This window comes from Bidens hawaiensis, unplaced genomic scaffold (assembly GCF_021521415.1).
Source record: "Bidens hawaiensis isolate Kalapana, Puna unplaced genomic scaffold, B.hawaiensis_p1.1 tig00014404_1, whole genome shotgun sequence".
In the NCBI taxonomy this organism is placed as follows: domain Eukaryota; kingdom Viridiplantae; phylum Streptophyta; class Magnoliopsida; order Asterales; family Asteraceae; genus Bidens; species Bidens hawaiensis.
Window position 1 is genome coordinate 348,563 of NW_027492246.1, and position 14,891 is coordinate 363,453.

The 14,891-nt window shown below is 40.0% G+C and overlaps 1 pseudogene; it reads right to left on the bottom strand.

The window, feature by feature from the left end:
• Nucleotides 1–13,283: 13,283 nt before the first annotated feature.
• LOC143546602 (dirigent protein 22 pseudogene) lies at nucleotides 13,284–13,946 on the bottom strand (annotated as a pseudogene).
• Between the last annotated feature and the right edge of the window lie 945 nt (nucleotides 13,947–14,891).

Here is a 14,891-nt window from a genome sequence, read left to right on the forward strand (position 1 = left end):
ATAAATGTTGTTTGGTTGTGTCATGTTTGCAAATGATGTTGGAATGTGAAGACAAGAGTATAGTTAATAAGTTGATGTAAGGATTTATATATATAACCATGTCTAGCTAGTTTTTTTTATAAGAAATACTTACAAAATATACTTAATTTGTCATGATCATCAAATCAATTAAGATTTTATAGTTAATGATTGTAGAAACATGAAATGAATCTGACCTGATCCATGACGATGTTCCCCCGGTCTTCGAGATGAACGAACCACGACTCGATCTTCTTCTCCGGTAGCTTGAGATCTGCAATGGCTTTTTTGGGGTGTGGAGGTGACTGCTAAGAAATCTCGAGGATCTCTTGTTTACAGACACAAAAATGGTTATGGTGGTGGCTCTTATTGAGAACAACAACAACCCTTAATAAGGAGGTGGAGACCTCCTTATATAGGGAGTCTCATGGCCACCATCATGGTACCCTAATGGGCCTAGCCCAGTTAGGGTTACCTCCACAAACCCCCTCAGCCCAATAATATTAGTCCATATAATAAAATAAGTCAAACATAATAAATTAAGGTCGTAAGCCGGGTTTAGTACCATACCCCTACAAGCCCCCCAAGTCCAGTGTTGCTCCTAGGCGTGCAAGCGTTTAGGTGGAGCGCTGGACTTCATAAGGTGTGTTAGGATATGAGGCGGTTTTTTTCCCCTTTCTTCAGTCTTGTCTTTATTGTCTTTGAGTTTGAGAGGTTTTTTCTATGATGGTGACATGTTGTGATCCTTATGATAATGATGGTGCACTGGCATGAATAAGATATAGTACGCATCATAACAATAGTGGCGTGGGGCCTGATAAAAGATAGAGTGCGCATCTCGATAATAATGTAATGCAACTTGCGCGCGAGGCAGCTTACGAGCTATAAAAATAATGAAGCTTGCGCGCGAGGCGACTTACGAGCTATAAAATAATGAAGCATGCGCGAGTTGCGGCTTATGAGATATAATATGATGATAATGACTGGCCCACAAGGGCCTCTTCTACGCAGGATGACTATCCCGGCTTGTCTTCAAAATAATAATGGAAGCACAAACGGCCAGATAATAATAATAATGTCATAGGTGCTTGTGCGACTCGTAGCCGAACCTGCAAAAACATATAAACTAAAAGTGGATGTATTACAAGGTTCCCATCCTTGGGCAAATTATGAGGTGTGCCCAACCTACATTGGCGCGTGGCCGTTTGGGTTTATGAGGATTCTCAACCTTTAAGTATGGCGCGTAGCCGTATGGGTTTATGAGGATTCCCAACCTTTAAGTATGGCGCGTAGCCGTATGGGTTTATGAGGATTCCCAACCTTTAAGTATGGCGCGTAGCCGTATTGGTTTATGAGGATTCCCAATCTTTAAGTATGGCGCGTGGCCATGTGGGATATTATTAGGCTCCCGACCTTTATGTTTGGCGCGTGGCCATGTGGGATATTATTAGGCTCCCGACCTAAGATTCGGATGTCTTTCATCGCGATAATGTAGTGGTGGTATACCACGATAGTCCCTCAGTTCATTGCTGCTAAATAATGTTAGGAGCATTGAACTTGTAATAATAAACTTGTTAATAAAGTTTTAATCACATGGGCGGATGAGGGGCTGTTATGAAAAATTGGAAATAATTCCTTCCTCTTTTAAATCTTTTTGCCTCTGCACGTTCCTGCCACCATTTTGAACATTTGGGATGGTTGCATGGAGTTCGTAATTGCCGGAGTTAGCGTTGAACTTCAAGAAGATCGCATGCATTCCGCGTCGGCGGAGTTTTACCCACCGGATCAAGTTGGTGGAATGTGATACGCGACTGCGCACAAACATCATGGCGGTGCGCGTGTAGAGTGGCGGAAAGGTTGATCTGCGACTGTGGTGGCAGAATGTTGATCCGTGGTGGCGCGCATGCGACGTGGCTTGTATTCCACCCTGCTATAGTGGCGCTGTTGCGTTACAATGGCGATGTTGGTATGCTAGCATGTATGTGATCCGCGGTGGCGGGTGTTAATCCGCCGTGCCTGTTTTTGTCCGCCTACGCGCATGAGAGAGCGGTTGACACGCCGTGAACGGATTACAAATAACAAGCATGGTGGTCTTCGTGATGGCGGCCTTCATGTCTTCCCACTTGAACAGTGATGCGCCCATCCATAATGACGCGGTGTTGTTCCGCGATGTTGCCCACGCATGTGGCGCAGTGTTCTTTTGTGACGTGATTGCGTAGTGGTGATCCGCAAGTATGATGGCGGTGTGTTGTTTAGCGATGCGCATGCACGGTGGCGAGGTGTTGGATCGTGGTGGTGCGGTGCTCGGCGCCAGCGCGCATGCGTGATGGCGCGCTGCTGCTTCATAGCGGTGGAACTCATGCATGGTGGCATGCACCATGGCGGCCAGATGGTTATCCGCGGTGGCGTGTACGCGTGGTGGCGCAATGACATTACTCGGTGGCGAGGTTCACTTGTCGTGGCGCGCATGAATGTTGACGGAATGTTAATCCGCGACTGTGCGCATGTACGGTGGCGGAGTATTGACCCGCGACGCGCTGCTGCTTCATGGCGGCGCGCTGTTGCCTCAAGGTGGCGCGAATGAATGGTGGCGATGTATTGAATCGCGGTGGCGCATGCGTGGTGGCGGAGTGTTGTGCCGCGGTAGCAGGCATGCGTGTTGCGTTGTTCTTCCGTGGTGCGTTTCAGACAAGCCAGTCGTTGTCGTCGTCCCGCTACAGTTCCAAATACGCCGGAGCGTGCGGGTTGGTATAAGAGAGCGTGGGTGACCTCCAGCTGTTTGGAATTTATTCTAAGGAACACACATGTGACCCGCGGTAAGTGACCCTTAGCGTTCATAAAGACCCGTGTTAAGTGACCCTCGGCAGCGTGCATGCATGGAAGCGGAAACTTGATCTCCGGTGACGCGCATGCATGGCGGCGGAGAGAGGACCCGCCAGCGCGCATGCACGATGGCACGTAGGTGTGGACCCGCGGGTGGCATTGCCAACCCGCAGTTGTTGATACGTGGTGGCACGCGACATGACGGCGAAGTGTTGACATCTCTTCCCGCAGGTGTTGATACGTGGATCGCGGTTACGACCCGCGGGTGGTATTGCCAACCCACAGGTGTTGATACGCGGATCTCGGTTATGACCCGCGGTTGACAGTAGTGTACAAGCGGGTCTATCCTTCGCATGTGTATAAACTTTTTCGGTCATAGCGGACTTTGTGGATCTGACAAGCGGGAGGCGCGGTTCCTCGGCGGAGGTGGTGTGCATGCATGGCGGTGGAATGATGATCCTCGGCTGCACGCATGCATGATGGAGGAATGCTCATCCGCGTGAACGCATGCATGGATGGTGGCAAAGTCTTCCACAAGTGATGGAGTGTTGATTTGTGGCTGCACGCATGCATGGAGGCGGAGTGGTGATCCAAGGTCGCGTATGCATGGCGGCGGAGTGGTGATTCGCGGGCGCGCATGCATAGCGGCTGAAAGTTGAGCGCGTATGCATGGCGGAGAGTTGAGTGCGCATGCATGGCGAAGAGTTGAGCGCGCAAGCATGGTAGAGGGTTGCGTGCACATGCGTGGCGCATGCGTGATGGCGGTGTATCGAACCGCGGTGGCGCATGCGTGATGGCATGCGTGATGGCATGCGTGATGGCGGTGTATCGAACCGCGGTGGCGCATGCGTGTGCTTGTTGAATATTAGGTATGCTTACACATTGAAACTTGAACAAGGTTGTAAGGAAATTATTTTTACTTAATCCTTAACAGTTGTCATATTTCAAGTTATTTTTCGATATTCTGAATATGCTGACACGTGCCTTGGCATTTCATTATTCCTCTTTTGCGCGACGTTATCGTGCATTTATTATAGGGAATTATGAATGAGTTTTTTAGCCTTTATGTGTCAGTATGTGTTACTCTGCCTATATCCATTATAATCCCATGCGCGGCCCCGACCTGAGACCTTAACAACTATGCTTTGGCATGTGCTTTGCCTTAGTTGTGCTTAGGTATTTTTATGGTCCAGCTGCGCAATACGTAGGATGGATGCTATGAGTAATTTGAGCTAAGGCTCATATTATTGGGCTAAGGCCCTGACGTTTTAGAGTTAAAACTCGTTAACGCATCTGAGCTTGAAGCTCGCGCATGTATGTTTTACTTCGTTTTATTTTTAGTTTGATGTCAATACAATGTTGTCATATTGCTCAAAATTAATAAAGGGAAGTGTGAAACATGTATGCAAAATCAAAATCAAGCTCGCACATGCATGGCGGCGGAGTCGTGACTAGCGGGCGCGCATGCATGCCGGGAGTTGAGCTCGCATGCATGGCGGAGAGTTGAGCGCGCATGCATGGCGGCGGAGTCTTCTGCGCAAAACCAACGGCATGGATTCGTCTTTCGACCCGCTAGTGGTTTCTACGGCGGCCTTTATGCGCCTATCCCGGGGATGCGCAAGGTCTTCTCTTTATTCTCACACTAAATGTGTGTGTTGTGTGCATGTGATATGCGCCACGCGCAGATGTTTCATGCGCTTGCGCATAGGTTTTGGCTTTGTGTCTTCATGACATCCTGATTTCAAGCCTCTTGTCTATATCTTGTGGGTTGATCCGCCCCGCTCGATGTTAAGGCGGGTGCATACCCCTTCAAGCCCCCCCAGTCTAATGTGTGTCTTGTCTCGCGCGAGCGAGGTAAGATAGATATTAGACTTAATAGTTTGCTTTTTCAATAGGGCTTGTTTTTTCTTTTTCTTTTCTTGTACGCGCGTTGCGCATGCATGGTGGTGCATCAGCCGCGACGCACGGATGCATGGTGACGAAACCTTCCACGGGCGGTGGAGTGTTGATCAGCGGCTGCATGCATGCATGGAAGCGGAGACTTGATCTCCGATGGCGCGTATGCATGGCAGCGGAATCTTGATCCTTGGTGGTGCGCATGCATGACGGCGGAGTGGTAACTCATGGGCGCACATGCATGGTGGCGAAGTCTTGATCTTCGGCACTGCGCATGCATGGAAGCGGAGACTTGATCTCCGGTGGCGCGCATGCATGGCAGCGGAATCTTGATCCTTGGTAGTGCGCATGCATGGCGGCGGAGTGGTGACTCATGGGCGCACATGCATGGTGGCGAAGTCTTGATCTTCGGCACTGCGCATGCATGGAAACGGAGACTTGATCTCCGGTGGCGCGCATGCATGGTAGCAGAATCTTGATCCTCCGCAGTGCCCTTGCATGGCGGCGGAGTGGTGACTCGCGGGCGCGCATGCACAGCGTCGGGAGTCTTGTTCGCTAGATCTATAACCTAGATCTAGATCTGTAAACCAGATCTAGATAGATCTGAAGCTCGGAGTGGAGAGAATTTAAAACCATCACAGATCCGGAGGCTTGACCGTCCGAATCAGGTAGTTTCCTTTTTGGATCTACAAATCTTTTTCAGCTTCATTTTTGCACAGATCTGGAAGCATCTTTTAGATCTATGGATCTTTTTGAGCTTTAATAGAACAAATCTTGAAGCATTTTTCTGTAAACTTCCAGATCTGGATTTTTCTTGGATGAACAGATCTGAGAACCGAGACGAAAATCGAAGGGTAGCTCGTTGCCGTCCCACGGATGGCGCCAATGTAGAAACATGAAATGAATCTGACCTGATCCATGACGATGTTCCCCCGGTCTTCGAGATGAACGAACCACGACTCGATCTTCTTCTCCGGTAGCTTGAGATCTGCAATGGCTTTTTGGGGGTGTGGAGGTGACTGCTAAGAAATCTCGAGGATCTCTTGTTTACAGACACAAAAATGGTTATGGTGGTGGCTCTTATTGAGAACAACAACAACCCTTAATAAGGAGGTGGAGACCTCCTTGTATAGGGAGTCTCATGGCCACCATCATGGTACCCTAATGGGCCTAGCCCAGTTAGGGTTACCTCCACAAAACCCCCTCAACCCAATAATATTGTATTAGTCCATATAATAAAATAAGCCAAACATAATAAATTAAGGTCGTAAGCCGGGTTTAGTATCATACCCCTACAATGATTTTGAAATAAGATTACATATGTATTTAAAATAATAATGGTAGGTGATCCATATGTTTCTGATTTAAAATAGTAAATCAGTAGGTATTATAAACATTGGTGCCATAATTTTAAATTTAACTGCAAATCATATGTGGACCTGTTGCTAGATTTTGGTTATTTAAATATGCAAATCCGTCGTGTTATGGTGGCGTAGCGAGGTCAGTATTTGTGTAGGTTTGTTACGGTAACTACAATAAATTATAAAAAAATAATTTGTAAATGACCAGAATATTATTAACCTTCGTATAGCTTATGATAAAAAAATAACTTATTTAAAACAACGTGTAGTCGGTTGGTAAAACCGGTACGGTGCGCTTGCGACTTGACGCAATTAAGTTTGTATCGGGTTACGGTACCGAAACTAAATCAAAACATAAATTAGTCATTGCCCAAATACAACAATTTCGCATATTTACAACTTTGATTCTTGCATGTTTATTACAAAATCATAATCATCAAATCCTAGACCGTTGTCAATCAAAATATGATTTATTCAATTAATAAAAATATAAATAAAGGTCAAACAACATTTATTTCTACATCATTAATTAGTCATAAATAAAATATGATCCTAATTACATTTATTTCTACGATACATATAAACAAAATCACTTAAATCAAGATAAGGCTTTATACCTTTCTATAATAACTAGATTATCTTCTACTTATAGGAAGCATGCTCATGAAAAGATGACTTGTGAGACACCATGGAGACCCTCCGGCAAGGTGTAACGATTCTTTTACCTGACACGAACCCAAAGACAACCCAAATTGGGAAATCATGTGATTTCAAACACGTATCGCATATTCACGGGTTGACCCGAGCACAACCCATTTGACCTAAATTTTTTTTAATTATTTTCACATAATAATACGAATTACATTTTGTAACAAAAAAAAAATTAAATTTATAAAAAAGCACTTACAATTTACTTATAAAATATTTGTCACTTTTCTGTTTAGTTTTAAATATTCGTATAAGATACTCACCCAATTTAATTTATTAAATAAAACATAATTATTTTTCAAAATATAATAAGAAGTAAATTGGTTAAACGGGTCAACCTGTGAATCCGTCTGGTTGACCCAACCCGACCCGACCCGTTCATACCAATCCCAAACCCGCAAAAATTTTCATGTTAGGTTTGTGTCAGGTTTTCATGGCATGTCTGTAATTCACAGCCTTAGGACCAACTGCTAGAAAGCCAGTGTACTAGAACCAAAATCGCGATAGGGATGAGCACGCGAAAGATCTTCAAGGGGAGCATGAACTTCTCAACCTCTGACTCATAGTTTATGTACCAAGTGAGACACAAGGAGATAAAAACAACACATAGGAAGAACAAAAGGTGGATTGGGGTAGAGAGTTGTCGGATATATACATAGTATGACATGCTATTGTTGTAGTACCTAGTCATGTTTTTTTCTTTTGAGGAATAACTAATAAGCTTTGGGTTCAAGAATTTGTGATTTATAGAACTAGTTGAGAAAATTGTGGAAAGATAGAGAAGAATAAAGAATATAGTCTACTGAAAGAAGAAAATATCACAACAAAATAATCATATTTGTATTAAAATATTAAGTGTATATCTATATAGACAAAAGGCTTATAGAAATCCAAAATAAATAATACGAAAACTATATATTTATAAATATATGTATGTTTTGTTTTAACAGTAACTAGTTGTGTGTCCGTGTGATGCGACGATTTATGCAAGCAAACACAACATGTCACGAGTAACCGGTGTTACATGTGTGACCTCATCGCGATACACGTGCAACCTGTTCTGACCCGATACTTTTCTAACCTGAAATTCATTTCTAACTGACCCCTTTTGACCTGAACCCACCAACCCGACCCATTTGTCGGTCCTTACCGGTAATCACATAACACATTGAATTTTTAAAAATGAAAAAAAATAATAATATAGCAATACCATATTCACACTAAATGATTGGTTTTATGGTATAATTAAAAAAAATATTTACATGTGAAAAAGTTATGGTTATTTAAGCGTCGTGGGGATAGTTGATTTAAAATAAGTGATAAATATGTAACTATGCTATAAATTAACTTAACCGTGCATGATGGTGGGTAAAGACCAAATTTGTGATTGAAGTTAAAGAACAAATGTGATTGAAGTTATCGAACAAATTTGTAAATATTTTTGAATGAATTAAACTTAATCGTGCATGATGGTGGGTAAAGACCAAATTGTACCTAAAACAAGAAGTTTGATACCTCTTAAAAATTAAAAGGTACCTAACTCATGTTTTATATATAGTATAGATATAAGACGAATTTATAATAGTTATTTCACTAAATCAACCAATGACGAACCCATAATTTCTTTTATAAGTGTTGGATATTCTGACGAATAAACGTGTGCCACGTAGCACCGTCCATGGGACATGAACTGATGAACCTAAAGGATGAGATAAAATGAATAGTTTTAGGAAAAGAAATCAAGTGGACTTGTAATGGAAACGGAAAATATTCTAGATAATATTACTTTGTGGTCCTTGCGACTCTTTCACAAATTGGGAACATTGCTTCTAAAAAAGCTTGAGGTCCTTCTATAGTTCTATTCTGATTACTAACAATGGTCCAATTAAACTACTAGTGTTATATTAAAAAGGTGTTTCTAACTTTATTAAACTTTTAAATAATAACGGTTTAATTTACGCCTTATACTCGAAATCGATGGAAACAATTAAGTAAACAATGACTATTTATAAACCAACATATTAATTTTTAAAATCAGTCGGAAAGTGATAAATGACAAGATTTCATTAATCCAAACCAAAACATAATAAACACGTAAGTTATAATTAAAATCAAAATGAGTATTATGATGCATTGTCAACAATGCCACTTATCATGGTGTACCTAACCAAAAACACCACATACCCTCATGTAGAGATGGCCAAAAAAATCGGTTGGGGAACCGGTTTACCGGTTTAAACCGCAAACCGGTTTTTACGAAAACCGGTTTTTTAAAAACCGGTTTGACCGGTTTAGAAACCGCCGGTTCGTCTTTCGGTTACAAGTTCTAGATCCAAAACCGGTTAACGAACCGGTTAATGGAAAAACCGGTTTTTTTTATTAACCGGTTATGGAAAAACCGGTTAACCGGTTATGGAAAAACCGGTTAACCGGTTTGTAACGGCTATATGACCGTTTTTTTTTGTTTTTGGACCGTTTTTTTTTTTTTTTTACCATTTTACCCCCACAAACATCTATATATAGTTTAGGTTGGGTATTGGTTAGATCACACTCGATTATACAACTCCAAACGCTCTAAACGTTTATTTCATACGCGATTATTTTGTTATCTCACGCTTAATTATACCACATTACCACTCCATACGCTCTTATTTCGTAGTCGTTTATTCCATACTCGAGTATACCACTCTTATTTCGTAGTCGATTATCATGGCCTCCCAAAGTGCTGCTTCATCCGTCAACATGGGTGCCTCGAACACGGGAGAAACGGTCGTTCGGGTCATCCCCACGAAACGAAACCATGATGTTTGGCAACATTTCGACTTATGCGAAATGTCTAACGGTAGCCAAAAAGCTCGATGCAAACATTGTTTGAAGTTTTATGGCAAAGATGCAAACTCCACTTTAAAAGCGCATGTACAAAGGCCCTTTTGCAAGGCCTTGAAGGACGAAGCGGGAAGTAGTTCGCAGCCGGAGATGACGAATCAAGAAGGGGTGTTTACGTACGACGTTGAAGCGGTACCTCAACAGTTTTCAAACTTTGTGATTCAACAAACACTTCCTTTCAACCACTTCGACAACCCTCAATTCACGGAGATGATGCAAAACTATGTTCAACCACGCTACCAACACGTAAGTCGTACGACCCTTAGAAGAGATTGTCTTAAAGCATGGAAAAACGCTAAATCCGAACTAATTTCATACTTTTCAAACTTACAAACTGGTGTAAACTTAACAACGGATGTGTGGTCGGTACCTCATGGTTCGCCCGACTCATACATTTGTGTGACGGCTCATTGGGTTGACCCCGAGTCGTGGCAAATGATGAAACGAACCGTTGCGTTTCAATTGTTTGATTACCCGCACACGGGTAGAAATATTTTTCAAATCTTGGATAAAGTCATTCGACAATACAAGATTGAATATAAAATCTTTTCAATTTCGTTTGATAACGCGTCCAACAATACGGCCGCGGTTGGCCATTTAAAATTAAAGTATAAACCTATTTGTGATGGAGCGTTTTTTCATAGCCGATGCATTGCACATATTATCAACTTGGCCGTGCAAGATGGGTTAAACGTGATCGAAACGCAAAGAAACAGTTTTAAAAGAATGTTACGAGATGTTTTTAGCAACAATAAAACATTTTCAAGATACAAAAAATTTTGTGTAGAAGCTAATTGTCAATGGTTGGGGCCAAATTGGGATTGTCCAACAAGATGGAACTCGACTTGTAATATGTTTGAGAAAGCCATCCAACAAAAAGAATCATTAATTGCGTTTCATCAAATTTTGTCAAGTAGGGGTAAATGTGCACCATATGATCCTAGAAACTGGTTATTGATTGAGATCGTTACGGAGGTCCTTCAAATTTTTAAATCTTCCACAACTAGTTTATCCGGGGTTTACTATCCAACAAGCCCCATTGCTTTACCAAAAATTGCTGTCATGTGCACAAAGTTGAGTGAACTTGATTGTAGGGGTGCACCTTATTTTGATATGGGTGTAAAAATGAAAGAAAAATTTAGAAAATATTTTCAACAACTACCCGCTGTTTTGACATGTGCTGCTGCGTTAAACCCTTGCATCAATGTTGGTGGTGTTGAAGCTTTAATAGAAAAAAATTGTGATGAGCTTGGGTTAAACGACGATCAAAACCCCTATTATAGCCAAACTTTAAAGAATACTTTCAACACCACCTTGTCAAACATGTATGATGTCTACCTTACAAAATACGGGTCGTCTTCCCAAATTCATGACTCGTTATGAGCTGTTGCCCAATCCCAATCCCAAACCGACCTTGAAATGGGGATGTACTACATGATTTGGGAAGACGCCGGTAAACGTCAAATGGTAAACACCCCAAGCAGTGAACTTGGAAGGTATGGTGGTACCAACTTTGTGAAACACATGACTCCGGATGAATTTAGAAGTCTTGATTTGCTGGCTTGGTGGAGAGGTAAGGAGGATGAGTTTCCGATCCTCGCCGCCATGGCCAAAGATTTACTAACGGTCCAAGCTTCCACGGTAGTTTCGGAGTCTGCTTTTTCTGTTTCTGGCAGGGTTATATCGATTAGGAGGACTCGACTCACTGCACCAGCTATAGAGATGTCGATTTGCTACAAGGATTACTTGGACTCTTTAGATAGGGCACAACATCAACGCTCACTCGAGGGGGAAATGGAGTATGAAGCGGGCTTGTATGAAGACGAGGTCAATGAAGGACACACTCAACCAATGACCGATGAAGAAGCCGCGTACGACGATTACCTAAGAAATAGCTCGGGATCGGGTAGCGAAGAAAATTAGTTAAAGAAACAGCAAACATGGAGGCAAATCATGAGTAAGAAACAGCAAGTTGTTCATGTAATCGTGTCTAAGCATTCTTTTTCCTAATATGTGCTCTTATTTACTTGTTGATTTGGATTTTTCTAATTTAGTTAAAGAAACAGCAAACATGGAGGCAAATCATGAACAAACTGCGATTGGGAACAACATGAGCATCTGCTAGTTCACGATTTAATGTTTGTATTTTTGAGTTAAATCATGAACAACAGTTCTTGGCAGAGATTTCTTCAGTGTTAATGATTTAATGTTTGTATTTTTGAGTTACGAATATGCGATAACGATTTAATGTTTGTATTTTTAATGTAAAAACTATAAATGAAAGTTATGTGTTTTTAATCTTTGGTTTGTTGAAAACACATTCACCAACACACACTCATACTCATCTTCCAAGCAAAGAACCCTAACAACGAAAGCAAAGAATGGCTTCGGTCAGTCCGTTTTGCCTTGTAGTTACCGTTTTGCCTTGTAGTTACCGGTTTGTTTATACTGTGAAAAAATAATGGTCTTCATTAAGTACAAAATATAAAAAACAAATATTCGTATTTGAAACCGCAAAATTTAAAAAAAAAAAAAAAAAACCGGTTAATAAAAAAAACCGGTTAATAAAAAAACCGGTTTATTAACCGGTTCTAACCGGTTTCTAAACCGGTCCTAACCGGTTAGACCGGTTAGGGTTTTGACAGCAAAAAACCGGTTATTAACCGGTCCGGTTATTAACCGAACCGGTTTTTTTCCGGGCCAAAAAAAACCGGTCCGGTTAATAACCGAACCGGTTTTTTTAAAAAAACCGATTTGTGCACCTCTACCCTCATGCCAACCAACATCATATTTTGTTTTTCAAAATGACATGATGAAATTATTGTGGATATAATATTTTTTTAATAAAGTTTTCAATTGTATACCTTTTTAGACAAGACTCTTTTATAATTTTGGAAACTTAGTTTTCAATTTCATTTATAAGTTTTCATCTTTTTATATAAAAATCTTTCAAAGTTTTTTAAACATGTCACATCATACTTACATACTATATCACCAATCTAAATATATTTTCACTTTATAAATGCATCTCTACTACACAAAAACTTTTTAACATAAGCTAGACACTAAATCAGATTTTATTAAACATGCAAAAAAATAGCTCGTCTCAAACATAAGTGACTTGTTTCGGAAGCATTGGTGTCAACAAAAGCAAAACTTCATATTAAAGCGTGCTTGGATGAAAGCAATATATGATAATTAGACCTCACAATAAATATCAACTCAAATAATAAACTCAAGAACTATGTCTCAATTTACAAATTAATAATAATAATAATAATAAAAGGCAAATACATAAGCTTCTTATGGTTAAAAGTACAAAAGAAACAATATTAATTAAAAAAAAAATAAGAATCACTCTTTAATTTATTGTTACATTTATTTAACTTGATTTTTGTTAATTCATAGTTTTGTATTTATGTTTCTACACTTTCCACTAAAATCCTTTTATCATATAGTCTATGATTACACTTTCTACATGCATTCATAAGCATTAACATTACTAAAAGAATACATTAATCATAACTTAACAACCATATATAAAACCATATTATTAATAACTTATAATATCATAGTTTCAACATAAAAATATCAATAATGCAAAACATACACATTATACTTAACAATAGCATCTCTAGTTTGCATGTTCAATGAGTACGTACTAGCTTGAGCATACCCCCTAGCAAACTGAAACAACCCGGTGCCCCCAATAACCGGTATCTCTCGCACCTTTTGTGACACCGGATTCCGCCCTAAAACCGTCAAAGTACTCCCATTATACCTCCCAGTAGTAAACACAAAGTTCATAACCATTAACAACCCTATCTCTTCTTGTGAAGCTAGTCCATAAAACCCTTGGGCTCGCCCTAGCAATTGCGAATTGTTCTCAGGCTTGTCAGTTAATCGGTTATCGATCATGTTTAGGGTCCCGAACCCCATGGTGGAGGATATGGTTAGAGGTGGCTTGACAATGCTTATTGAGGTTGGGTTTGGTCCACTTTGGATGTCATGCAAATAGAATTGGAAGTGGCTTAGTTTTTCAGTCCCAAGCTTGAATGAGCTCGGGTTTGGGCTCGCGATGGTTTGGATGGTTGCGGTGGCCGGAGTTGCTAGTGAGAGAGTGGTGAGGAGAGAGAGTGTGAAAAGGAGGTGTTTTGCCATTGTTTTGGAGATGTTAAGGTTTGTTTTGGTTTGGTTTTGATTTATAAGTTGGTTTCATGGAAGTTGTTTTCTCAACCAAACACACTCTCATGTGTCTTTTATTTTATTATATTTTTTATTTTTACATTTTTATTGGTATTTATTTGATACAAGGTTATCTATAATATATATAAACGAAAACCCAAAAATTCTACGTGTCGCGATGTGGTCGCTCCCCCCTTTTATGGAAGCCACCAAATTTCTTGATTTTTAAATGGAGGCCTCTCATTGATTTAACCCAAATTCATGGGTATGGGTCTTACTAAAACCAGATAGCTTTTAAACGGGTTATAACATCTCGTTAAATTAAAAATTAATCTTACCAATTATTTGATATGAAAATCCTACAAAACAGGAATACACTAAAATTTAATATCCAATTTAAAAAAGAAAAAGATATTATTTATAATTAATAAACAATTTTATAGTAAAAAACATAAGCGGGTCATGGGTCACCAAATCCAGATAGCTTTTAAACGGGTTATAACATATCATTTATTTATGAAACCCTTTCATCATTAAACCCTAAGTATATTATTAACTTTCTTACAATAAAGAAAATTAAAATCCAAACAATAAATATTGAAAAAATGTAAAACAACCGTTCTTTCAAGCCATCAGAGTACTTTATTTGTAAATAAAGGCTTCTCACGCATTTGACCCGAATTCACGGGTAACGGTCTCACCAAACCCAGATACCTCTTAAACGGGTTATAACATCTTATCATATTAAAAAATAATCTCATCAAATATTTGATATGAAAATCCTATAAAATAGGAATATACTAAAAATTAATATCCTATTTTATTTAAAAAAAAGATATTATTTGTAATTAAAAAACAATTTTATAATAAAGAAAATAAACGGGTAATGGGTATCACCAAACCCAGATAGCTTTTAAACCGGATTATAACATATGATTTATTTGTGAAACCATTTCATCATCAAACCTCAAGTATATTAATTATTAACTTTCTTACAATAAATAAAATTAAAAT